This window comes from Rhipicephalus sanguineus, chromosome 1 (assembly GCF_013339695.2).
Source record: "Rhipicephalus sanguineus isolate Rsan-2018 chromosome 1, BIME_Rsan_1.4, whole genome shotgun sequence".
NCBI classification, from domain to species: domain Eukaryota; kingdom Metazoa; phylum Arthropoda; class Arachnida; order Ixodida; family Ixodidae; genus Rhipicephalus; species Rhipicephalus sanguineus.
Genome location: NC_051176.1, coordinates 257832610 through 257857085, shown reverse-complemented (window position 1 = coordinate 257857085; position 24476 = coordinate 257832610). Strand labels below are relative to the sequence as shown.

Below are 24476 nucleotides of genomic sequence, written 5' to 3'. Positions count from 1 at the left end.
TCAACATAATATAGTAACTATTCCTAGAATCTCTCGAAATCACTTCTTTATTCTGTATCACTCCTGATGCAGAATACAAAATGCATTTGACTTGCTCAACAACGGGTCACAAGACACATCACAGAAAAGCGAACCCTTTAATTCCCCTTCTTTCGTTCACTCAGTATATGAAAATTTCTTCAGTTGTGAGTGGAGCTCCTTCTGTTGCCACGAAGATGTGCAGGCGTTCCAAAGGAAATCTCAAGCCTTTCTTTCCAGGAGGTTCGCTTAAGAGAACGATGGTGTTTATGCGCACAGGAATTTTGATTAGTATATTTCGCTCGTTGCAATGACTGAAAAATACCAGTCTTCAGCCAGATAAAGTCGAGCGAAAGCTGCTTTTAAATGCGAAGCATTTCTTAGCGAACTACTGCGACTTTGAGCGTATCTATCTAGCCGCCTACGACTTTGTGCTCTCCTGGTCGCTTGGTTAATCGAATGTACACCAAAATCGGTATGGTGTAACATGACTGTATGACGACATAAATGGCAAGTCATAACATGAAAATCATGGACACGCATGTCATGTACAGCATGATTTACATGCCACGCTCATGGTGCTCTGGCGGCCGTTTCGCTAGCTTGATCTACACCAAATGTGGCATCTTGTGACGTGACTGTGTGACGAACATAAATGACACGAGTGACAACCGACCGAAATGTGTCACAAGACCCTGGCTGTGAATTACAGTGACATAAACGAGCTTGTTTTTTTTTCAACATATGATTAGGATTTGTATTGTTGAATTGCGCTTTAAAAGTCACAACGGCATGTCGCGTTGCCTGACGGGCAAGCCTTCATAGTGCACGAATGAGATGTGCAGAATGCTGTACGCAGTCCGCTGCTATTTACTAAAGAAAAACAATGCGTTTAAAAATTATTCCGCACGTTATTAGGCATTCTCGATTTATTCTGTGCTTATAAAGACTAAAAGGAGTTGACGTTGAGGAGGTGGCATTGCCTTCGCGACTACTAGTGAACGCATGTGGAGCAACGGCGCATGCGCGCGGCGCTTTCTACATTGAATGAACTTCCAGGTAGCACACATCAAAAACCGGAAAAAATGCATTCCATAACGTTTGGGCTGTGGCATGGGCTTCGCAAGGACACTGACCTACGTAGGCGGTGTCACGGCTGAAACGTTAGTAAAGGCATCTTTTCTTTTTTTAGTGAGTGCTACCCGCAAGGCATTCTCTACACACACACACGCACACACACACACACACACATATATATATATATATATATATATATATATAGATTATAGTAATATATTATTATATATATATATATATATATATTGTTGTGCGCACAGCAAAGGTTTAAAGGGGTGTTTAATGAGCACAGAGGCACAAAAGACCGTGATGATCTCAGGAGCAGCGTGTGCATAATATATATATATATATATATATTATATATATATATATATATATATATATATATATAATATATATATATTATATATATATATATATATATATGTATATACACACAATAGTGCATTACCGACACGTAGTCATAAACCTGAGGCGAACAAGCAAGGCGAGCTTGATCTGTTCATTAGTTTGATGAACCGTAATCAGGCTTGGCTCGGGAACACAGTGCGGAGGGCAATCTAGTGAGCGTCCGAATACTTGGCACATTGAATTGGTAAGCAGAACGTGTTGAAAGGGTGGTCGGCCTGATATCGCGTGCCTCTCGATAACAGGCCTGATATCGTGCATGCCCCTCGATTGTACTATCGCCGCGCGCCCGGCACTTCCAGGTCACAAATGGCATGCACGTTATGAGCGTGAGAGTGAGATAGCATTCTTCATAGGAAAAGTGGCGAGTGCCGAGAATTCAAGAAAGGAAACGCAAGCCCAGCAGCAAAGCAGCCGGTTGAAGATCTCTCCGTCGTTGCTATGGCAACGGTGCGCGCGGCCGCGCTCGCTTCCGAGTTTGCTTGCCTACCGTTTCGCCGTCTGTTCCGTGCACACCGGTTCCCGTCGCCGGCCTGCGCCAGTCAGCGAGGGGGGGGGGGGGGTGGAGGGTAAAGGAGGGGGCACTCGCTGAAGTCCTTCACAGTTTGAGAGAAACACCTATTCTCATTATGTTGTCGGTAAAACAGCGCCTTCGTCAAACTTTTGGGAGGGGAGGCGGGTCCTTGGGGCATACCCCCTAGCTACTGGCCTGGCCTCTGGACTCCTATGTGGCCCCGGTCGGTCTACGAAACTTCTTCCGAAGTACCACGGCCCGTACCGTGTGGGCTAGCAAGCCTCGTACTTCATATACGCCGTCAAGTCGCTTGAGACGTATTGTAATCAAACAATGTCGAGCCATGAGATCGTGCATATGGACATGCTAAAGTCTCACTGTCACTGGGCAGCTGTCCGTAATTAGCCAGGATGGCTCTTTTTCGGACGGGAAGTAAATGTAATGCAAAAGAGCAGCACTACTTGCAGAAGCAGAGAGCGCTGCTCCCGTAGAAAAAAGGCGACGATTCAATAATGCATGCTTTGCGTTGGTTCTACTATTACTGGTTACGTTTCTGCGTCGTCACACTTCATTATATTAATAATGGCTACCCTGATGCTTGCCTTGGTTTCGTTTTGTATTGCCTTCTTATGATTGAGGTTAACTAAAATCTGGGTTCCTTTTCTTCGTTATTAAGTATTGGGTTGCGTGGTAATAAATATAAAACAATAGAAGTTCTTTACTTGCTCCATTTACAAAAGCGAAACCGAAACTGCAGCAAATATCTTGGGTGCAATGCTCCAGCGAAAAAACAAGCATCTAAATCTTCAGCAGCGTTGTGCTAGTAATAATACTTGCTGGAGTTCTACGTGCCCAAACAATAATATGTTTATGAGGCATGCCGTAGAGGAGGGCTGCGGAAATTTCGACCACTTCAGGTTCGTAACGTGCATCTAAAACCAACTACACGACCTTCTAGCATTTTCGCCTTGTTCAAAAATGCTAGAGCCGCTGTCAAAAAGCCGAGCACCGTAACCGCTGTACCACCGCGGCAAACATAAGCGATTCTGAGAGAGACAAAGAAAGAAGAAAAACTGCATTGGGATTCGAACCCATGCCCAAGCGATTGCGCGCAAACAGCCAGCACGGATGATCAACCCATTCAGCCACAGCGCGCGGCGGCTAGCCCGTGATACGATAGCTATTATAAAGATACTATGGTCAAACTCTCCTTGCAACGCTCCTTGCAAGTGTCCCCACCTTCCAAAGAGCAGGAACGGAATGCAAAAGGGAAAACAGCTGCTTTCTGTTTGCAAAAATGCGCTGCAGACCATAATTCGATGTTTCACAGCGCAAGGAACGAGGACGACATTGGAAAACACACACAGCGCTGAACTTACAACTGACTATATTTTCAAACTTACAGCAATATATATGCGCTCTTCACCAGGAAAGAAAAAAGAATAGAGCAAAGCAAATGAAGCATACGAAAAATTCCAGAAAATATCGTAGAAGCCCAAACAATTTTGAAACGTGATAAAAAGTGCACCAGCTTCGCTTGCTCTTTCGAGCAACGAAAGTGAATTTCTCGTGATCGTAAAATATATGTGAAATCGATTATGGGTTGTTGTTTCCTGCGACTACAGTTTTTTGTCCACCAGGCCTGCAATTGTCGCGTGACCAAAATCACGTAACATCGCACATCTACTTATGTGACTAAAATCATATAACAACTAGCTACGTGACAAAAAATCACGTAAAATCACGTAATTAGTCTCGCCACTAAAATCCCGTAACGTCACGTAACTATTGACGTGACGTGTTGGCGCCAAAAACTTCGGAACAACCGAGTGGAGCGGGGCAACCTCAGCGTCTGCACTGGACTCTAGTAAAGATGTACTGTCTATCTCACGTGACTAAAATCCCATCACGTAGCCTAGCCATATCTTATAATACTATACTAGCAAAAACTTTGCACCTCTCATTTTCATTTACAGATGTTTAAAATGGCATCTTATTGCGGCACGTTGAGGTGGGCTGCGAGTGCGTACGAAAAGCTGCTGAATCACAGGATTTTCGTTTTGTAACTGGGAACACCAGTCCCTGGACTTCCCGAAAGCTTTGATCCACACACGTCATATCACACGGTCCTATCCGATGCAGCGCACAGTGTTTTGTGATGTTAAGGAGAAGGCATGCTGGTTTCTTTCTGTTCACGTAGGGCGATAGATATGACAAGAGATGAATAAAAATCCCAGTTTCACCGCAAGGACGATGCAATGAGTGCGATAGCAACAAATGAAGTAAAGCTGGCAGCTAACTCTTCTAGATCCAGTCTCGCGTAACTCTACAAAAGGGGACTTCGCACAGTCTCTTCGAGTTGAGAGCGCAGCGTGTAGAAGGGTCTATGAGCCGTCCGCTGATGCTTGTTGAGATAGCGATTTTGGTTTCATTTAAGTTAGGGCGAAATCATTGCACTGCTGTTTGAAAAAGAACAAATAATTTTTCCTATTCTTTGATTGGCCTAATTATCTGTTGGTTTCATTAGTAGTGTCTAACAAAAAAAAAGAACCCCTCAAAAAAACCCCCCTTCGTTCGTTAAGATTACGACAGACACTTGCGTTAGCCCTAAAGTAAAAAGCAAATGCGAAAACGTCTAACTTTGTCATTTAATTTCTATGCCTCGCTTGTCTAACTTTAGTTCGCTTCCTTTACGTTGCTGATTGTAGGTACCTGAGAAGATCGTAACGACATCATGAGAAGGGAGAGATAAGCTTCCACCACATTACGGGTACGAAAGTTGGAAAGAGCTTTGTTCACATTTACTTGATCGGGCGTTCTGTTCCTTCGGACGTTTATAAAAGAATAAAGTAAGAATTATAAATGCAGATCGGTCTGAACGATGTGATAAGCGTGGTGTGTTTAAACATACACTAAAAAACTCATATAATAAAGAGAAAAAGAAACGGCAGCTCAAGATACAGTCAAGAACCGAAAACCGAAACGAAAGCACTTTTTTTTTGTTTCGGCGGCGACATCCTGTGTGAAGCTGTGGAACTAAGTCACGGGCTGAAAAAAAAATGCTGATCCGTCGCCCGGAATCGAACCGATGACGGCGCGGTGATACCGCGCTCTGAACTCGAGCGATTAGCTCGCTCGGCCACGGCGGATGTCGTGTCGCCTGTCGTAAGCAAGGGTTTATCAATTTACCACAAACATTTGAACGACCGCGCTTCAAAAAAACGCGTTAGGGAACAATGTTATGCACTTGCGGCAAGTTGAGAATGCCTTCAAACGAAAGCTGAGTGTCAGGACTGCATGTGATTTCCTGACCATTAACATAACTTGCTTAGTTTTACGACAGTGACCGTTTTTGTCTCGAAAAACAGGCCACATTTTTCGCCGTTTCCATAGACTCCCATTGTACAATCTTTAACTGCTCTGGGAACAAAATTGAAGCTTACTGCAACATGATCGCTGCAGTCCTCTCGTGCGTTTAGGTTCCCAGAAGCGCTCCGTGGTCTGCGTTTTTCAACATTCACCCTCTACACTTAATTATTCGGGAAAAACTCGCCAGTTCCATTGAAAACGCGCTAGCTTCGCGCCGGGGCCGCCAGGGGCGCTGGCTGTGATGTGTCCACAAAAGCTGGATATGTTAAACAATTAAATATGGCACTAAGCATCAGTCGTTTGGTTCAAGTAGTAATCTTCATACTACTACACCTCGCACACAAATTTCATCTGCATAAAATTGACCAAGCAGAAAGTGCTGCCTGCTTTATTTGGTACCAGAATATGTTGAGCGGAATTTATTGCCCTGCTCTAATCACGTTCGTTATAGAGATAAAAATTAACCGTTAAATAATCAGCTCTTTCACAAGGCTGCTTTTATTAGAAGAAGCTGAGAGAAGCACCGATGGCTTCAGAAAAAGATTCAACGACGCATTGACAAACTGTAGAGTGAGAGGTGGAAATCATTCTGCGAATGTCTGGTCCTTCGCAAGCCACCGTCTCATATCTGGAGAACAGTGCGCAGCCTTTGCTCCTCTCCACAACAACGACAAACCCTTTCATAGCTTTGACACTCCATTACGGACGAAGAGAACTGACGTGGGGGAAGAATCTCGCACGAGGATCGCCGGAAACCTTACCAACAAATCAGTGACGCTGTTGTCATCTCTGAAACTGGGGTGCCGGAAATGTGACGTGCCTTTCACCATTGATGCACTCGAAGTTGCCTTAGGGTTTCTGAGCACACATCCTCTCGTGGCCCTGACGGTATCACCTTCCTGCCTTGGGACATCTTGGACAAGACGCCAGAAGAGGACTTCTAACAGGCTTCAGTAACTCACGGCGTAGCGGTACTGTTTCCCGACAGTGAAAGACAAATCGCTTGATACCACAGCTAAAGCCAGGAAAATTCCCCACTAGGCGCTCTCGCAGTCATCTCCTTAATTTGGTGGCATACCGAAAGTGGCATAGGAGAACGTGAGTGTATGACGAACACAGTAAACAGGTTATGACATGAATAACGTGACATGCCCGTCGCGTACGTCATGAAACCCTTTCTCACAGTCATGTGTGGCGCATACCCGCATACCACGGCCCATAGAATGTGAATATGCGCCACAAGTGACTTAATTTCACAGTCTATGTCAACCCAGAAATGGCGAGAACAGACTTTGGAAATCTTGACGCGATAGCTTGAAGGAACAAGATCTGAGAAAATCCGGTGCCGGCGTCGGCGGCATTGCCTGTTAATGAGAAATCCTAATGGACGCAAAACATAAAAATCGAGTTTCTGGCCTGCATTGAGTTCATGCATTCTGTGTGGCAGTCAAGTTTTTTACCATAGAGCTACACCAGTGCTTGAAACTGCGTTGGAAAAAGATCTGTACAGGTGTCATGTCAGGGCAACGTCATTTGTGGTTGCACTATTGCCCATCTGCTTTTTCATCAATGTAATAGACATTGCATATTTTTTTATTTGAATATACTACAGGCCCTTCACGGCCCATGCAGGAGTGGGTACATGAACACACGAAAATACATACATTGTCAAAAATTAATGGTGCAAATTCGACGCACTGTATGAGGTTCGTGAATGTACTACTATGACTAAGCAAGCTTTAGTGAAGAGTTGCTCGACCCAGGAGGAATGCGCCGACGACTCCTACTGGGGTATGGACATCATCGCACTGTAGCGTACACTCCGTTCGGACAAAACGGATGTGCTCTAAACGTGAGTAGCGACTTTACATCAGACCATAAGCTAACCTTTAGGCGCCAGTATAGGCGATGTGCCTGGTAAGCCCACGATATACGAGCATCTACACAAGACGTCGATCCATATCGTAAGGCTTGGTTCAAAGCAAAAAAAATAAAAAAATAAAAAAATGCTGCATACAGGCGGCTCCTTACTGACTGCTTCGCATGAAATCGGCTCCCAAATCTATGGGATCTGCCGGAGTTTTTTTCTGTATAATAAATACTTACTTTGTCTCTTCAAAGCACAAGCTATAGTCAGCTTTGAAGTGGCAAAGTAAGCATTAAAAAAAAACAAAAGAAAAGCTCTTGTTCAGGCCATGTGAAGCTGAATTGGTATAGTAATAGCCCGCTGGAAGGAAGGGTTCCGTCAATGTTGAAGCACTCATTTGAAGTCGATGAATTGCAAAGGGCACTGAAGTTTGAGAATGCTTCATTTGAAAGAAAAAAAAATCGCAAATCATGATACATGTTTACTTATCTTTTATTAAGTAATCTTTCGTAAAAGTTTCCCGCAGCTGCCGCTTTTTTATTTTTTAATATATATATATATATATATATATATATATATATATATATATATATATATATATATATATTATATATATATATATATATATATATATATATATATATATATATATATATATGAGTGTAGATATGGTTCAATGGGCCAGTTCTTCTCGGGTAATGGGTATAATACAATGGAGGCGTTGTCAACAGTGATATAAATATTTAATTCCCAACAGACGGGTATTCCATATTGTCAGGCCTACCGGTATCGAAGAATATGCACCGATATACAGGAATTTGACAAACACGCAGAACGCCTAAAGAATTCCCTATCACAACAAAATTATCCCGAAGACATTATTGACGATGCCATACTACGTGCTCGCAACGTGAACCGGAATGACATAATTAAGGAGCCAAAAACAGTATCCAAAACAACTTCCCAAACAAATCTTGTACTAACTTACTTTCCCGCCACTTCAACATAATTAGGCAAAGCAAACGACTGACTTCCATCTTCGCGGAGCCACGTCGCGTGGTGTACCGCAGGGATAAAAACCTGAAGGACATTCTTGTCAGAGCAAAAACAAACCCCGCCAAAATTGAGCCAGGGTGCCGCCCCTGCGGAAAAGCTCGTTGCAAGGTATGCCCACACATGGTCACAACGCGTGAATCAAAGGCAAGCTTCTCAGATTTCAAATTCAACATCACCCAAAACCTAAATTGTGACTCCAGCAATGTGATATACATGTTACATTGTAACGTCTGCGGGCAAGAATACATCGGCCAAACGGACACGCCATTTCGGCTGCGGTTTAATAATCACCGGTACCACGCCACTTCACTGCCGAAGCTACCCTTATCCAGACATCTGCGCTTACCAAACCACAGCTTTGAAAATATCAGCGTAACTCTTTTACAGTCCGGTTTCGAAAACACGCGCGCGCGCGAACAACGTGAGGCATATTTTATCTTTAAATTTAGAACATTAACAGCCGGCATCAATGAGGACCCTGGAAGACTCTCCTGCCTCCGAGAGATAAGCCAAAATGAATTTGGCAAGACGGAATCATAATTGGGACCATGCCTGTTTCTTGACTGGCTCGTACGAGTGCAGTGTCGTTTACTTTCTTGCTTTTCTTTTCTCCCCTTTTTTTGTTTATTTTTTGTTCATGTTTTTTCACTACTTGTACAATGTAAAGTGCTCACGCTCCTCCACCACTTGGAGCCTATTCACAGGGAGCAGGCGAAGATGAAAGACGGTATGCCGACCCATTAAGGGGACGCTCTTCCCTCAGGTGCCTCATTCTGCCCTCCGCGACAACAATTTTGGGTGGCCCTGCGCCCGACGCGAACCGAGAAACACCTTCAACGACTTCATGCCATACACAGTTAGCGTTTTTTTTTTTCTCTTCTTTTCCTCGCCTCGTTTTCTGACTTCGTCGGTGTTCTTCTCTCTTCTTTTTTTTTCTTTTTTTCTTTTTCCCTTTTCTTTCTTTTTCTCGTAATCTATCTCCCCCACTCTCTCAAATGTCCTTGAAGGCGAGAGAGCGACGCGGCAAGAAGCAAGACCGAACTTCGACATCAGTTTTAACTCATCCCCCGAAGAAGGGAGGGACCCTCCCGAAACTGTTGGGAATTAAATATTTATATCACTGTTGACAACGCCTCCATTGTATTATACCCATATATATATATATATATATATATATATATATATATATATATATATATATATATATATATATATATATTAGTCTTCCTTGAAGAATAAAGGGCCGAATTCACAAAACTCTCTAACGTAAGTGCTCCTTGTCATTGACCTACCACCTTCTCTAATGATATGTCCGGTTTCAGGATTGGCTGAAATTATCTGGCATAAGTGCCTTTTGTAAATACGGACCCAGAAGAGGTGTGCACGCCGCAGTCGCTATGCCTTGTAGCACGCATGTTTCAGCAAACGATCATCAATTCAGCGTCTCTGGGGAACGCAATCAACCATCGCAGAGCTTTTTTTTTCCTGGTTACTCCGTGCCATTCAAGAAACACTATCCGTATTGAAAGCTCGCTACTGGAAGACCGCTCTTTTGTATACGATTCAAAATAGCGCGTTTCTGTTATCCTCGAACAGCGAACAGAGCTATATGAAGAGTTCCACACTACCGATGACAAGGTATGCGTTGTCATTCGTATACGAATCAGGGAAACCGATAATCCCGTCTTGAACAACCACGCCTGCGTGTGGGCATATGCGATAAAGCTTGTCATAGCCTGTTCGCGAATAACTCACCCGACAACGTGGGATTGACACCCAATGTTTGGGAGCGTCCGAAAGGGGTAGCGGATCGGATGCTTTGTGTTCAGTAATTTCTTCGGAGCGTTTAGTGTAGGGGAACATCACAGCGCTTCACGCGTAAGAGCGCCCCTTTCGAATTGCCTTCCGTTAGGACTTGATATGGAACGCAGTAAACGCTTAGGACCCCTGCTAATAACTGTCAGAGTTTTACGTTCTAAAACCACGCTGTTATGAGGTTACGAGGGACGCCGTAGTGGAGAGCGTTTTTCTTGACCAGATTCTGCTGCGACGCGCCTTTTTTCAATGTTCGTCACGGAAATTCCGGTCTGTCGTAACACAGCGGCTGCAGTTCTTGAGCGGCCGGCGCGCCCAGTTTCGCGCACATATTTAAAGATGCATAACTAAATTCCTAATGACCTACTTCGACAAATAAGCCGAGGTTTTCAGGGTACAGCAATTGCCAAAGTACCGACATTGGATTGGATTGGAACAAACTTTATTTGTGCCTGCAGTTGGGCGCTCGCGCGCCCCGACGAGGGCCTACGTCGTCTTCGGGGTTGCCGTTACTCGGCGCGGGTCTCCGCTCGCCGTTGCCGGCTCGCTGGGTCCCTGCCTTTCGAGCGCCCCGAGGACCTGCTGGACGGCCCAGAGCTGTTGATCCAGGTCGTAGCTCTTCGCGGCTTCCTCGAGCCGCGACGGGATCGTTCTTGATCTCGCTTCCTCTGGGTGTTTGATGCAGTCCCACAAGATGTGCGTGTGATCCGCCGTCTCCCTCCGGCAGACCTTGCACTTGTCGGTCGGGTATGTCTCGGGGTACATGCGATGCATCAGTCGCGGACTCGGTAGCGATCCGGTCTGGAGCTGTCTCAATAGTACCGCCTCCGCTCGACTCAACCGCGGGTGCGGGAGTGGGAAAGTCCTGCGAGCCATGCGGTAGGCTTTTGTGATGTCGTTATAGTCCGTCATGCGGTCCTTGGCTCCGAACCACGTCTGACGGTCTGTCGCCGGGGCGCGGTTAGTTAGCGCTCGCGCCGCTGCGTGTGCCGTCTCGTTGTGATTGGCATTGCGTTCCGACGCGTCACCCGCGTGCGCCGGGAACCACTTAATTCTTACTTTTCTGTCTTGCAGTTTGGCCGCACGCAATACTCGTTCGGCCTCTCTACATACTTGGCCTTTGGCGAAGTTTCGCACCGCCTGTCTCGAGTCACTTAGCACGGTGTGGCAGTCTGGGTCGATGATGGCCAGGGCGATGGCCACCTCCTCCGCTTGTTCCGCTCCAATGCTCTTCACGCTCGCTGCCGTCCTTGTTGCGCCGGTCGACGCCTCGATGACGACCGCTGCGAAAGCGTTCTGTTGGTATTCGGCCGCGTCCACATATCGCGCGTGCTCGTCGTTGGCGTGCAGGTCGATGAGAGCCTTGGCCCTCGCCGCTCTTCTTCCCTTGTTGTAGTCGGGATTCATGTTCTTGGGTATGGGGTCGGTTCTGGTCTGGCGTCGGACCTCTTTGGGGACGGGGAGCTTCGTCTCCGCTTCGTTCGAGTGTCCTATTCCCAGGTCATCCAGTATTTCCTCCCGGCATTGGTCGTGGACAGCCGCTCCAGTTGAGCGCTCCGTTGTGCTTCGGCTATTTCTTCGAGCGTGTTGTGTATCCCGAGTTGTAAGAGGCGGGTCGTGCTCGTGGACTCAAACAGGCCCAACGCCGTTTTGTACGCTCTTCTGATGATGGCATTGATTTTGTTGCGTTCGTGTTGCAGCCATCTGTGGTAGGCTGCGACGTAAGTGACGTGGCTGATGATAAAGGATTGTACGAGCCTGATTAGGCTCTCCTCTCTCATGCCTGCTTTCCGGGACGTGACTCGTTTGAGGAGTCGCGTCGCGTTGGCCGCCTTCGCTGTAAGACGGGCGATGATGTCGCCGTTTCTTCCGTGCTTCTCGATGACCATGCCTAGGATCCTGATTTTACCGACCTCGGGGATAACGTTGCCGGATTTGGTTATGATTCGGATCTTTTCGTATTCGCGTTTTTTGGTCTTGCCTCTGACGTTGTTGGTAGGTGGGAGTATTCAGAATGGCCATGTCCGTCATATCGAACTGGCGCAAATCGCGTTCTTGATTTTCCTGCGAACAATGCTGCAGGATTCTGGTTAGGGTTCCTTATACGTTACCTTAATAGGGCATCTACACAACTACGAGCTAGAATTGTTACGCCGGTGGTATGACGTTCCCTTATCAGCCACCCAGATGGTTTCGGACTAAAGCAGACATGATCAGGGTTAAAAGTGTCAAAGTTACAGGCGTTTCACGAACGAGTACACGGTCGCCTCGGTTTCTCGTTGCCCTCCTCGCAGGAGTACTTGCTTCCCCTCCGCGCACTCTCACCAACCCGATGCAGTGCAGTGACAGCTACAAATCGCGTCAACGACACCGAGCTTGCGCACGTATCGTCGCTCTCCGTCAAAAGGATTAGTGAAGCACGGGAACGTAGGATTGCCTGTTATACAGAGGCATAAAAGAGAAACGCGTACGTCGTAAAGAAAAGAAAGTGCTTCAATTTGGGCGACAAATATTTATCTTAGTAACTTGACATATTTCATTAGGTTACTTTCTGTAACCAGGGTCAAGAAAATAGTTTGTTATCGGCATTTACCTTTAAGTCTGGGAATGAAGCAGGGGTGCTATGCAGGATGGCCCGAGTTTGGCGAAACTCGAGATCTTTCCGAGCTCTGGCGACACCCCCTTTTGAACGAGCTAATAGTACGAGAAGGTGAAATCCATCCCTCAGCGCGCGCTCCGTCCATTGGTTACGATGGAACGCGGCGTCACGTCAAGGGCGGTCGAGAAGGTTGGGTGGTGTCGTCAAACTTCTTTCATTTGTTTGTCGTTCCACTGAGTGCAGAAGTGCACCCATGCAAGAAAAGTGGCAGAAAGCTCTACTAACTATATTTTTTATGTGTGCGCGCGCCGTTTGAATTCATTTTCGACCGTTTAATGTCTCCACTAAGAGTCCTTTAGGATAATCAGCACCGTGTCCTCTGAGATTAGTTCCGGCCGAACGCCTTATAACACGGCGGCTAGAGCTAATCGCTGAGGCCACGTGTATAAACACCATGGTCGGCCTGTACATTCTAGCGCGTTGCTCAGCCGGCGCGCGCCCTCGTCGTTCTCTTCTTCATCGTCTGCTCGCTCCCAGAGCACGTGCGCCCGGCTGATTAGCTAATTGGCTGGGCGGTATACCTAGCTAAGTCAGGACGTGCTATGACGAAGCTGATTAGGCCCAATCATGCGAAGGCCGAGCTAAGCCACGTCTTACTAAGACCATGCTAATGAAGTCGTGTAAAGCTAGGAGCAAGGTAATTAAGATCATGCTAACTAACACGACGCTAATTAGGAGCATTTAATTAAAACCAAAATAATCAAGACCTTAGTCACCGAGATCGTGTTAATTAGAGTCGAGCTAATTAGGATTATGCTAATTACATCTGTACTATTCAGGACCTTGCGAATTAAACCTGAGTGATTAATCTCGTGGTAATTAAGACACAATAAATTAATGTTAACTAACACGACGCTAATTAGGAGCGTGTTAATTAGGATCGTGCTCATTAGAATTAGGCTAATTACCTCTGTACAATTCAGGACCTTGCGAAATAAACCTGAGTCATTAATGCCGCTGTAATTAAAACATCGACAATTAGTCCTAATTAACACGATGCTAATTAGAGCGTGTACTTAAAACGAAGATAATGAAGACCTTACTCACTGAAGTCGTGTTAATCAGGATCGTGCTAATTAGTATTATGCTAATTACCTCTGTGCTATTCAGGACCTTGCGAATTAAACCTGGGTAATTATGTCGTGGTAATTAAAACATTAACAATTAAGAAAGGACATTCAATATCATGTTAGTTAAGACGTTCCTAATCAATAACACCAATATTGAGACCGAACTGACACGGTCATTAGTCTGAAGCCGACCAAGCATACTGAGTAGACAAGCCACGTAAAAAGCTGGAAGAAGCTAGGTGATCACAAGCTCCTCCAATGGCTCCAGCCTTGCACAAGTAGTGCAAGCTGACCAAATTATTTTATATGCAAAGAAGCTGCTGAGTAGCGTCCACCGCATAAAACACTTGACAAGCACACCGGCACTATGACAGTCCCGAGTTGAACTGGGGCCTTTTCAGAATCAACGAGTTTGTGCCCGAGTTCGCGCGTCAATCAATTTGACTGACAGACGCCCGCGGCGAAGGGGGGGTCCGCCCACCGAGTTTCCTCTTGCCGTGGAACAGTGCTCACGACGCAACGCCAGCGAGCAGCATTATTCATCTATGAGCCTAATCGCACAGACTATGCACACACGCACGAAGAACTAAAGGTTATATCATCACGTGGCTACGATTTCTCGCATTCACTTTCAGCGCTCTCATGACGTACCACTCACAGCTATGAAGCAAGCGCCCCTGGTGCGATTTTCGGAGAGAACTATTTACTTGTTTAGTATTTACTTGTTTGTGGAGGCATTGTTTCTACCGATTCGCTACTACAGAAAAATTTTCAGACGTGTAATGTAAGTATAGCAGTAACCTGTCCGTTTATTTATCTGTAATATTCCAGAGAAGCGAAACGAGCTGCACCAGGGTGCTGCGCGTGCGCCCTTGTTGCCTTCGAGAGTGGAAATTTCCATGCTGCAGGTGGAACGAAAGAATTTTCCGAAAGAGGACAAACGCCCACGAACACGCCCGTGGGAGGCGCGATGATCAGTTGGCAAAAAGATAGCGCGACAATCATGCTGACGTTGCTGCACTGTCAAAATGTTGACTGAGTGGCGGCGCTGACGCGTTTGCACGCGGTGTTCCTTTGAAAACCGCCGCAAATGCCGCATATGCGCTTGTGACGCCATTCTCGTTCTTGTAGCCGTTTTTATCAACGCTGCTATCGCGTGCTCCGCACTGTCTTCCTGTCATGACCGCCGTAATGCAAGCTCGGAGCAAACTCGTGTGCCCGAGAAGCTCGGGCCATCCTGCATAGCACCCCTGGACTGTGTGTAGATAAGAAAAAGAAGACGGGAACTTGTGTTTTTTTTTTGTCTAGTCACCTTTTTAGCGCTGTTTGATTCCAAGCAATGTACCAAATGGTTCACCGACGCGCTTTATTACCTTTCAGTCACCGAGTCCACCTTGCGACCAAGCGTATTTATTAGAGATTCCCTCCAGCAGTAAACTTACGCCGATAACCACGCCCACTCTTCGCAAGGCGACGTTTCTTGCTAATGCTAGGGTCAATAAATGTTTTTCTTCTCTTTCTTGACGCCATTCGACCTTCTGCGCTTTTGTGGAGATGCTAACACCGGCTGATGGCGCGAACACCACTACTCTACGAGGAAAATGAGTGACTGTCATTCGGTGAAATTACTGCTCACGATTATCCGGTATCCGCGTGCTGCTCAGAACGCAATGAACATGAAATCGAGCTGCCTGCATTGCTTTCTGAACTTACGAATCAATAACTTTCATTATCATGAACAACAAGTGCAAGTATTTAGCAGGCCCTCTTTGTTACCTCCTATGATGCGGCAAACAATGCGTCGAATGGAGATTCCAATTTTGATGCGCAATGATGGATTTCGGTAAGGGAGCGAGCGTAAAATATGGAGAGAAACGAAACCCCCCGGAAACATACACGTGTATAAAAATATAAAGGTCCGTTCGATTCGTCTGTATCATCCGAATCAGTTCAGAAGGTGCTGCACCTTGACAATCACTAAAGCGGTAGAGCAATGGTACCCTCTGAACGAAGCCGTTAGCTTCAAAGGCGCAATAGACGTCAGGCTCGGCCTGGCGCTAACTGGGTAGTCCGCAAGCGAATGTGCATAGGCGGCAATAGAACCCCTTCTTTCGTTAGTGTCGAGGCATGGTTTCCTGAAAATCAAGGACCTGGAAAGGTTCTTCCGCCAATCCACGCTTCAGAAAAGTAGGATCGAAGCTCGTCATAGCGAACTGCCGGTACACTGCAAAAGAAGTTTCAGTTATTTCGGCGCGCTGCAACTTGCAAGTCCAAGCGAGCATCGCACGACACCGAGTTCGAGGCAAGCCCTCAGACTTCCTAAATACGTTAAATTTGGGTATATAAATAATGTCAAAGCGATGAAGTACATACACGATCAACTTACTTAGCTATGTATCTTACGATCAGTGGTACAAAGCTCGCTTTATCATGGATGAATGGCCCCGGCGATTTTTGCCTTTTAAGTTGCATTCTCCATTCAGCTCTCGCTTCCTGTGCGTTGGACTTTTTTATTACGCATCCTCGAATGTCCTCTAGATGGTTGTCTTCCGTATGTATATACTGCAAATGGGGATACGTGCGTGTCCACTTTTGCGGGGTACAGCCAAAGGCAAAACCGTGGCCTTCGAGATTAGCTCCGGCAATCGCGGAGGCCACGGGCAAAACAAACCTGAAGGTGGTAACATCCAACATTTTGCGATTTACTTTTATGACGCTCGTGTTAGCATTTTCTAGTTAAAACCGGAACTCTGAGCCTCAAAATGTACGTGCGCGATGCTGTGTGGTGACGATCAACTCAGATTATAAGAGACCGTGGTGTGCGTGATGTTTATAACGCGTCTTCACTCTGCCTCTAGCTCCTCACTCTGTGTTACATGGCACGCACCGCGGTCAGAGGCTCTGCTGAGCTTCATAGTCAAGGTTACCACGGTTATCCGTCAGGGCTACGCAAAACAATAACAGAAAGCCACATTATCTCTACACTCTTAACCGCGTAACCTTTAGTAGAGGCATACATTTTTAAGATTCGTATCTGTCTAATTTAAAGGTTATGCATTACCTTTTAATATGGTAACTTCTACCATATAGGTCACGGTAGTTATAAGTCACAGAGAAACCTTTAAAGCAAAAGGTAACTAGCAACCTCTAAAATTGTAACTTTTATTAGAGGTATAGTGTGTTTGTGTCCGTATAGGTATTTGAAAAACTTCTAAACTGAAAGGTTATACAGTAAACCTTCAAATGTAACTTTTATGACAAATGCAGCACACCACTGCATGGAATTAACCTTATACAACCTCTGCATGCCTCGTGCAAAACTCTTCCATTAGAGGAAGAACATCACACGGGACATGCAGAAGTTGTGGGTTCATATTCCTTCCATTCAGCAAACTGCGTTTTCCTTTCATTCACCTGGAAAATAAAAGTGCCCTGAAAGAAAGACAGGCGTATCGGCTTACCATGCTTTTTAGCTTAGTGGTACACAAACTTTCTAATCAATAAATATTTATAAAGCCTGCGTGTGCATGGTAATTTCTGTGAGAAATACGTGAAATTGTTTGGCATACACAAAGCCGAACAGTCCATGCAGGAGCATAGGCTCTCAGACATTCGTCCGGATGCAAAGCAAATTAAACGAATTAGTCAGAGAAATAAAAGGCATGAAGCACTTTATTTAAAATGCAACAATATACAGTAATTCAGCTATACGTAACTGAAAAGTTTTTCTTGGAAAAATATTTATATGAGAACTTCCAAACATCTGCCCGAATAATCTTTGGCAATAAAGTTTGACCAACCGATTGCATATATAGTGATCAGACTTTTTTTTTCTTCAAAAGCGCCAAGAAACACTTCAATCAGTTGGAAATAAGCCCACGTGGGATAGGTTCTTGAGGGCTTAAAAGTTTTTGAACCATATTCAGGGTCTGCGAAAAAGCAGACGGGTACATGAGGTTTTTCAGATAGTATATGAGAAAGGATATGACGACGGCACGCTCAATGTTCAGTTCCTTCAGTGAATTATTTCTTCCTTGCTGCCTCCATATACCCAAGCTTGGTCCTTGTATACGTATACATGTGGTGCACCAATTTTTTTTCTGTCGGTACAGCAGCCTGTAATTAGAATCATCAAAGACCCAAAAAAGAGTGTTATATACTGGATGCAGCCATTTGCTAGACATTCAGCATTAGTCCATGTCTATTTTTCGCACGTCATTTGACACATGAGCACTTATCAGTGCGTCTTTCACGCTTTTCGAATACAGTAAGCCAGAGAAAAAAGAAAATAACTTACCTCAATGATCAGTGAGTGCTCTGACGAACCTTGCAAGTGCTTCGCGAGCTCTAAAAATGAAGTTTCCCTTCCTTCCTTCTCTGAGAAAACTTGTGCCGCCTTTTTTAGCCGTTGTTCCGCTTCATCCACAGTGAACCCAAAGTGCAGTTGAAGCTCAGCACAAAGCTATGGCAGAAGCAACAAAACAAGAAAAACACTTATTTTCCCTTCACGGGCCTTAAAAAAGTGAATTTGAAACAAGTAATTCGGCTTGACCTATGTTATATTAAACCTTGAGAGTAAAGAAAAATCAATCGGGCCTTGAATACAACGCCACAAGATTAATTTTCCTATGTGAGTTTACAACTCTACTGTGTGCCACTGCTCAGAAACAGATGCTTTACGATGTTTTAAATCGACGCTGATATAAAGTATAAATTTACAGTTTCTTCCACCAAAAAATAATTTGGCAAGGGGTCTACATGGTGTTGGCAGCGGTCTTGGTATGTGGCTCTCAAGAGGCACAAAAACCTTTCGTAGTTGACTATGGCCCCTTTTAAGCTGTTCGAAGCCAATAACTGGAATACACGAAAATACAAATATGACAAAACAATTAAGGCCCCCATTGACATGGAAGGATAAATAACATAAACGTCCTTTGGGAGAATTTTGTCTCGTATGAAAATTGAATAAAAATTGCAGCCTACCTGCAACTCTGCCAATGCCACCTCTTTTGTTAGTTCTGGCCTGGATTCCTCCAAGAGAGCAGTATTACTTCTTTTCTGTCGGTGCCGCTGCATTTTTCTTTGCAGAGAAAGCCTCCGTATGAAGACACTCTGTGGAAAACAGTAGAAGTTTTTGCATAACGATGAGCTACTTGATCATCTAGAGTAAATTTTGAAAGTTGTGTGCCACTTCAAAGAGTCCTGACACATAACTTTGAAGGCTAGATAACTTCTGGGATAGATATTTTTGGACACATGCATCATCTACAAAATATCGACGGTGAATATAGGCCAGAACATGAATAAACTGAATTGTGATGTGCATGTCGCGCAACTGCACGAGAAACGCCCAACTTCACAACATCAACGCCACCTTGGTCTAACGGTAAACAACCAACGGCCACCTGGTTCACGAGTTCGTGTTAGCTGTCATCATCCTAGCGAGCGCTCTTTTCTAGCACACCTCTGCAACGGAAAGAGGGGGCACCTCCTTAATGGACTTGCACTGGTGTACAAATGCTGACGTCCTTGCCCCGGCAATGCAAATGTAAGGGAGAGGGGTGACGCATATATATTTACAACATACCAGAGGGCATTACAGCAGCACCCTGAGAGCCTTGGTTGAAAACTTTTCAATTCGGGGCTCATGTGAACGCGGTTTTGAGAGCTGACGTAACCAGCTATGTTTACACGAAAAGCACTTTGGGTCCCGCCTCACTCAATGCTCTTTTAAACCGAAACTTCACTGGGCACCAGAACAGTCTTCCAATTATGAACCATCACACGCTCAAGTAAACGAGCTTTCCGGCCGTGATAAATGGGCCGTTAGCAACAGAAAACACAAGGTGAAAAATTCTTTTTTTTTTCAGTGCCTTTTCAATAATAAATACGCAGGGATTCACTGCTCACGCCAACCAGTATATGAGCCTAGAGGACGGTACAAACGGAGCACACGGTCAATAAAATCACACCGAGGTTGAACATGGCTCCGCAAATGCGGACGAGCCAGTTTTAATTCGTGAAAAGGACACGAAGCACCTAATCGATATCACTCTTCTCGCATCACTCAGCATTGATTCATGAGCAGATTAGATGCAATGACAATCCGCAGGTGCGTAGCCACGCGTAGTCGTGTTCCCGAGGCGAGGTACGCACAAAAACCACAGCGCAGATTAAGAGCCCACGACCGGCCTCATGCCCATATGCCGTCTGACATACGTGTGCTCATATACCTAACACCGGCAACAAGGAGCTCACACATGCATGCATATTCTCCGACCATATATATGCTTCGGTGCACCGCATTGGAAGCGATTATTTCGCTTTGCAGCAGTAGACTCGGTTGTTAGATGAAGGAACGCACTGGTAAATGCTTATCCACTCATTTCAGCATCGTTCTCCGACTGCGCTCGCGGTAGCATGAGAAGAACAAGGTGGTCGTGGAGAGCGCGAGGGGCCACACAAGTGCGCCACCGAGAGAACACAGAGCCGCCTTTTCATTCGCGTGCGCCTGAGTGAGGTTTGAATAAGTCCTGGGGCGGACAACGCTTTTAGCACAAACACTACTACACCGCAAAACGCCACATCAGCCAGAACATGGTACGTAACACTCGTTACCTAACAACATTGCTAAAAGATGCTAAGCTCACACGTGCAGACAAAGCAAGTATTACGTGCTCGCGTGATAACTCCGTCAATTGCAAGTGAGCACTAATTTTAACAAAATAATGTCACAAAATTTATATCTTAATACTAGATTACCTAATTCTTGTATACGAGAGGCAACAACATTTGTCAGGGCATACAAAAGGGAAAACGCACAACGGCTGCAAAACAAAACTTTGCTTACCGAGATCAGCAATCCTGTTGTGGGCGCTGGGACCGTGGTCAGAATAGTCGCATCGAATGCGAACCTCGGCATCGTCGACGGCGCACACCACTATATATTGCTTGCAATCGCATTGGAGCTCATTGCACCGGCCACGTAACACGCCACAAATGTCTTTGTGCTTGACGGGCATTTTAAAATCATACCGAGCACGCCGCCACACGTCTACAACGAGCGCGTCACGTTCAGGTAGTGGGATGAGACTATGGTGTAACATAGTTGCTGTATATGGGCTCCCTGAGAGACTCATGGTGGCGCGAGAGGGCGCTGAGCGCAAGAGAAGTGCTGTAATCGCGGAGCAGACAGCTTCGTGAACAGCCTCTGTAGCAGTTATTTTCGTGAGACTTCATATCACGGCAATTTCGTTGTGATTGTAAAAGGCAAAATTTGTAAATTGTTTGTTTCAGCCACCATAAGCTGAATTTAGAGCATAAGAGCGTTCCTGTTAGCGCTTCATGGGCGTAGTTTCCTGTGCGTATATATATATATATATATATATATATATATATATATATATATATATATATATATATATATATATATATATATATATATATATATATATATATATATAGAGAGAGAGAGAGAGAGAGAGAGAGAGAGAGAGAAAGAGAGAGAGAGAGAGAGAGAGAGCGAGGCTTGTCGATGGTCTGCCACCGGATTTGCAAACAAGGATACAGCTATCCGCACAAGGGACCATCGTTATTGACGCTCGTTAGAAATAACGCCTCGTCTCCCTGGACACGTCGTGTTTTCGCAGTTCTCTTCGGCAAAAATTGCTCCAAATCACGACCGCCGACTAGCGGGATTAGGCAAAAAACGACGCAGGAGACGAGGTACAGAAGCAGGTACCATAGTTTTTTTCTCCTTACCGCGAACGTTGCGGTAGAACACCTCATAATGCTACGGCCCTCTAGGTATTTCATCGCTCTAACAACCACCTCGCCCACATTGCCGCGCGCCGTGGACGGCGCACTTGCCAGTATTCTAGCACCCGCAAGCACCAAACCATTTCAGGGCTGCTTGCGCGCGATTGGAGCAATAGAATTTCCTTTCCCGATCGCCCTCGCCGAATCTGTAGCCCTTGCCCCTTGAATGTAAACGCCTAAACGTATACGGCGAAGACTCTGTCAGCTCCAAAGGTCACCGTTAAAGGTATACACGAGCCATATACCTTTAAATTTAGATTTTAACCTCTGTGAATCAGCATGTAAGCCTTTAAAACATGGGAAGACAAAAAACACAAAAACGTCGACAAATGTAACCTATAGGATAAAGGATAAATTTTGGTAATGGTATACATAGAGGATACGCGGTTAAGAGTGTAGAGGCCAGATTTTTAGGCATTAAAGAAGCTCGTTTTAGGCCTCCAATATCGCAAATATAGGCAAAATAAACTTTCACATAAATGCAAATAATTTCAAACAAAGACGTGGCGACCTATATCTACGACAGGAAAACAAAAATGTTATTGCTTAAGATGGCACAAAGGTGCCAACAGTTTAAGCCGTGAAATTGTGCATTGTCCCGCACGGTCTCCTCCGTTTTCTGTAGGGTGAGTCAAGTGTCCACTGCCTAATCAACACACTCCTGTGTGCCTTTCTTTTCGGCATGACTGAGAAGGGTAGAGCAGGAGCAGATAGATTGCTAAAAGACCAGAAGGGAGGGATATTCCTCCTAGTGGCAGGGTAGAGCCAATTCCTGCCCTGGCAGTGAACCACTGGCGTAGCCAGGCGGGAGGGGGGAAGGAAGGCTTGAGCCTCCCCCCACACCCCCCAAAAGCGTTTCTGGCTACGCTACACCTTAAAATGTAAATTACAAACAAAACAAAACCTGTGTGCAGATCACATGTTTCTTTCTTTTTTTGCTCTTGACTCTCCGCTGACGGCTCTCCGCTGTTTCACATTCGCCAACAGCTCGCGCCATGTCAGCGCGGCGGCGAATGCTCGCCGGTATGTCCCAACAACAAATGAACACATTACGTGGGGGGGGGGGGGTAACTCATGGGATCCGGACCTACATGGCATGTCCCACTTCTGCTAGCGGTTGTCTCCGGGAGTTGGTTGAACTAGAGGACTAGGTTGAACCCCATAATTCCCAACAGTCAATGTTATGCGTTAACATGAATAACGGTCTCAAACAGCATCCGGGAGCGAATCTTGAGGCTACATAGCGTTTATAAGCGCCAGTTTTGAAAATAGGCATTTATATGCATATGTAAGCATTTAGGCACAAACGCCAAAAGCAGGAATTTATAGGCACTATAAAAGCACTATAAAGGCCCTTCTTAACCTCTAATTCATGCTCATATATCGAAATTTCGTGATAGGACCGCAAGTAACAAAATAGGCATTTGCCTAAAATCCGGTCTCTAATTATCACACTTTCTCATGCGACCGGCTGTAGAGAATGCGAGTAATTTGCATACCCAACACGTTCGCAACGGCCCGTATCCATCGCTCTTGCAGTTCTGCTTCGTACGAGAACTATGGAAATCGGTAAAACCGAACTTTGTTATTCAGTCCTTTACGTCTGTGGCAATTCACAACGCGACAGTAGCGTCGATTGCGGCGTTTCTTCGTAGCACGCGGAGCTGCCGCGTCTGCTTTTGTTTTCGCCGTCTTTCTGGCGAGTGATCCAGCAAGCACTTCATGGCGGTTCGGTGGCGCGTCCGAGCGGAGACAAATCCATAGCTCTCTTTCTGAGTGTTAAATGCGCAAACACATGTAATATTAAGCTCAATCGTTGTTTCGCACTCGCTAGTTGAACTTGGTTCCACAGCAAACTTTTACCTGCTCCGACAGGTGGCGCTACGCCTCTTGCAAAACTCCAGAGTCCGGCGTATATAGAGGGGTCGGCATCGTTCATAATTTTTTTCTGCCCCCTCACTGCTGACAGTACCAGCTTGCAACGTGGAAGTGTGAAATAGCACTAAAGGAGATGACCTAAGAATTGTGGCGAATTGGGCCTGTTGGTTGATCATTAAGGAGCATTAAGGAGCAACTACCATTGGAAGATCGTTTGCTCGCATATCCTGCGTCTTCGCACCACGGCAACCACGGGGTGTAGCTGTTCACGTCGTACATGTGCACAGCGCGTCATTTATTTGCCACAGTCCACAATGATTTGTGGTATTTCGGATTGAACATGTATATCTCAATTATGTGTCAGCGTTGATGGTATTTTTTTCCCTGCCCTCAAAAACTGAGAAACGATATGAGGAACAAAACTATCGCGTCCAACTTCGACACCGAAGGCGCTAGAAGTTTCGATGCGTTCCTGCCCCGGTTGTCTGAAATATCCGTGCAGAAAGACCGGTTACATTCGTCAACAGCAGTACACTACAGCGCTAACCAAACACGTAAGACGAACGTGTTTACTACTTTCTGACGTTTTTATGATGAAATATACCTCAGAAGACGCCATAAAAATAGCGTTCCGGGCCTCTTGTCCAGACGGTGCGCGCTAGTCCTCCACCGAGTCCGCACCTCGACGCTCGTCTCGAGTGTCACGTAGTGGGTGTGCTCCGCTGAACGCGAGCCGCATAATTCCTTAAGCTCTCGTTCCTCGGCGTGATCTGGTTGATAGTGGTGCAGTCGAGTCGAACGGACCTAGTGATCGGCAATTTTTAAATTACGTTTTATTGTGCCCACCAATGTCTCAAATAGGAGATATTCAAGTCCCTATATTAGTGCCAGAAGTAGTTCGCACGAGGGAAGCGTTCAGGCAGGCAG

At 45.6% G+C, this 24476-nt stretch overlaps 1 long non-coding RNA gene across 1 annotated transcript; it reads right to left on the bottom strand.

Moving 5' to 3' along the window:
• Positions 1-18660: 18660 nt before the first annotated feature.
• LOC119387991 (uncharacterized) lies at positions 18661-20736 on the bottom strand. The gene is made up of 3 exons (XR_005182599.1): positions 20704-20736; positions 18837-18965; positions 18661-18707 (listed from the first exon to the last, which is right to left on the bottom strand). It is a non-coding gene; the product is annotated as an uncharacterized LOC119387991 (long non-coding RNA).
• Positions 20737-24476: the final 3740 nt, after the last annotated feature.